The sequence below is a fragment of the Galeopterus variegatus genome, unplaced genomic scaffold (genome assembly GCF_000696425.1).
Source record: "Galeopterus variegatus unplaced genomic scaffold, G_variegatus-3.0.2 Scaffold4859, whole genome shotgun sequence".
NCBI classification, from domain to species: domain Eukaryota; kingdom Metazoa; phylum Chordata; class Mammalia; order Dermoptera; family Cynocephalidae; genus Galeopterus; species Galeopterus variegatus.
In genome coordinates, this window is record NW_007730970.1 from 71,549 (window position 1) to 75,208 (window position 3,660).

A 3,660-nucleotide genomic window follows, 5' to 3' on the forward strand; every position below is an offset into this window, starting at 1 on the left:
ACCCTCCTGGAACACAAGAGCATGAAGAGGCTGTAGGAAGCTATTTGGAGGCCATATCCCATTCACCTGCCCATCTCCCTTGGGAGGCTGTCATGAGAATTTCTCATCACCTTTTTTTTTTTGACCGGTAAGGGGATCATAACCCTTGGCTTGGTGTTGTCCGCACCACGCTCAGCCAGCGAGTGCACCGGCCATCCCTATATAGGATCCGAACCCGCGGCCTAGGCGCTACCAGCGCCGCACTCTCCCGAGTGAGCCACGGGGCCAACCCTCACCTCCGAGTTTTAATGAGATCTTGTGCTTCCTGTCTCACACTGTTTAGGGCACAGCTGCAAGCTATAAAAGTACTTAGCTGCAGCATGGCATGGACGCCTCAGCAGCGTGGTGCCCTGTTACTCATGCTGCCCTTGGCAGGCTCCTTCTGTTGCCTCGTCACCATTGGAAGGGCCACAGGGAGCTGACACCTTTGGTTGATCTTCTTTTTGCTGTCTCTGTAGGTTTTAAACTGAATGCAAAAAGGGATTGTTTCTTTAGTGGTTAAATATTATCAGTCCTGGTCCTTTCCTGTCCCTGACATCTAGAAATTAAAGACCCACAGGCATGGGCAAGAAGGGTCAGAGGCTTATTCAGCAAATTCCAGGTTGCTAAACTTGGGAGTTGTCCTTACTCACTGAAAGAGATGGTTTTAAACCCAAAAAATCAGCCTCACTCAAGTAGGAGTTCTTCCCCCCGAAAAAACAGAGATAGGTTTAAATAGGGGGTTTACAGCCACTTAGAGTGTTTAGGGGATTACAAATTCTTTACACGTGAAACCTGCTCTGCCCTTGTGATGCTCTAGTAATGCTTTCATAGAGACCCCACTGCAGGGAAGGAGACTTGTTATATAGGAAAACTTTCAAAAATGTTTTTATTTCTCTTTCTCTGCAGGCAAGGATGTGTTGAATCTTATTTACAAGAGATGTGCTGTTAAAGAATATTGCAACAGAGTCCCTAATGACATGCAGAGTTACTCTTTTAGAGTTGCGATAAAGGGCTACAGTCCAGCCTCACATTCAGAGAGCAACACAGGATCAACCCTCTCAGACCTGATGGCTCTCCTCCTGACAATACTGGCTTCCCTATTGTCTTCTTACTCTGTGTGTCTCTGTGTGTGTGTCATTCATTCTTTGATTCATAAGTTCTTGAAGTTATCAAACTCCATTGTTCATTCATCCTATATGTACAGCTGGCCTGCAGTAAACTTCTAACATATGTCTCATCTCAAAGTGCAGTGTTTTTCGAACTTTTTTGACCAACAAACAATAAATACATTTTACCTTGCAATCCAGGACACCCATATGGGTGGGTATGTGTTTCACTCATATACATATACATATATTAGGGTACTTCAAAAAGCTCATAAAAAGATTTGTATTATCTTTTAATTCTATTTTTCCATGAACTTTTGAAGTGCCTTCGTATATGGGTGCACACAAGTGTATGTATATGTATATACATATAGTATACGTTTGTGCTCATATATTTGTTTTCATATATTTCTGTTTATATATTTATATATATTTAAACAAAATAAAAATTTTGCATAATAATCTTAGCACTTTATTTGGATGTTCTTCTGTTATAGTCTACTCTCTTTTATTGANCTGATGGCTCTCCTCCTGACAATACTGGCTTCCCTATTGTCTTCTTACTCTGTGTGTCTCTCTGTGTGTGTCATTCATTCTTTGATTCATAAGTTCTTGAAGTTATCATACTCCATTGTTCATTCATCCTATATGTACAGCTGGCCTGCAGTAAACTTCTAACATATGTCTCATCTCAAAGTGCAGTGTTTTTCGAACGTTTTTGACCAACAAACAATAAATACATTTTACCTTGCAATCCAGGACACCCATATGGGTGGGTATGTGTTTCACTCGTATACATATACATATATTAGGTTACTTCAAAAAGCTCATAAAAAGATTTGTATTATCTTTTAATTCTATTTTTCCATGAACTTTTTTTTTTTCCTTTTTGTCTTTTTTTTTACTGACCGGTAATGGGATCGCAACCCTCGGTGTTGCGCCCTCACCACGCGCAGCCAGTGAGCGGGAACCGGTCTCCACATGGGATCCGAACCCTCGGCAGGAGCACCGCCGCGCTCCCAAGCAACGCACTCTCCAGTGCACCACCGGGCCGGCCCCCATGAACTTTTGAAGTGCCTTCATATATGGGTGTGCTTGTGCACACAAGTGCATATATATGTACATACATATAGTATATGTTTGTGCTCATATATTTATTTTCATATATTTGTGTTTATATATTTATATATATTTAAACAAAATAAAAATTTTACATAATAATCTTAGCACTTTATTTGGATGTTCTTCTGTTATAGTCTACTCTCTTTTATTGACCAAAGAAAGCCATATTGACCTCTATTCATTCAGCAGATTTCTCAGCTATTTAATAGGTCTTCACCCGGCCTTTGAAAAATACTGCCACATAAAATAAATTTGGGAGAACATCAAAGAAACTTTGTTAAGAGCGTCTAGCTGGAGAGAAAAGTAAAGGCTCAGCATATGTGACTTCCGCTTCTTTGGTCTTCCAACATGTTGCACATGTGACTAGCTAGGAAAATGATGAACCCACTGAAGGCAAGTTACCCAAATTTACAAAAGAGAGTAAGGCCATCCCCCAACACCAAAGCGTTGTTGAAGAAGAGAGGTTACAATGATTAAATCTGGGGAAGACCTGGGCAGCTGGATGGGAGTGTGATGCTCTTCCATCTTGCTCCTAAGACTTACTCCTAGACCATAGGCCTTCCCCTCCCCGTGTGTTAAATTCTGTTCCTTTTGAGGCTCCAGCTGGCTATTTTGCTCTGTATGATTTGTCAGTATCAGCTGTTAACCTAATTTACTGATGGCTAAAGCACCAATTTAGTTTTTTTCCCACCCAAAGTCCTACAATGATTCTGGAAATCTGATGTAGGATCCTTATGAGTGTTCAATTGAATACCCCAATTTCATTTCAATGGATCTCTATAATTCACTTCAGCCATCCTCTTCTGTGGTCATACTAAAAATTGTGCCATCATCAAGAATTGTTTCCCTCTGAAATCTTTACTTCAGATGCCTCACTTTGAATAAAACCACTTGTCTTTCCAAAGATATGGTGTTTTCAGGACTGTTCTCCCTTCTCAATACCCATTAAATCTTTGCTTACTTTACATCTTTACCTACTCATTTTTTTTTTTTTCTTTTTGTCTTTTTTCGTGACTGGCAATGGATCGCAACCCTCAGTGTCGCGCCCGTACTGGACCGGGACCAGCAATGGGATTGCAACCCTCGGTGTCGCGCCTGCCCCTTGCTCAGCCAGTGAGCGGCCAGTCTGTATGTGGGATCCGAACCCTCGGCGGGAGCGTCGCCACTCTCTCAAGCGGAGCACTGTAGCAGTGCGCCACCAGGCTGGCCCTTTACCTACTCAGTTTTTTTTTTTTTTTTTTCTTTTTGTCTTTTTTTGTGACTGGCAATGGATCGCAACCCTCCGTGTCGCGCCCGTACTGGACCGGGACCAGCAATGGGATTGCAACCCTCGGTGTCGCGCCTGCCCCTTGCTCAGCCAGTGAGCGGCCAGTCTGTATGTGGGATCCGAACCCTCGGCGGGAGCGTCGCC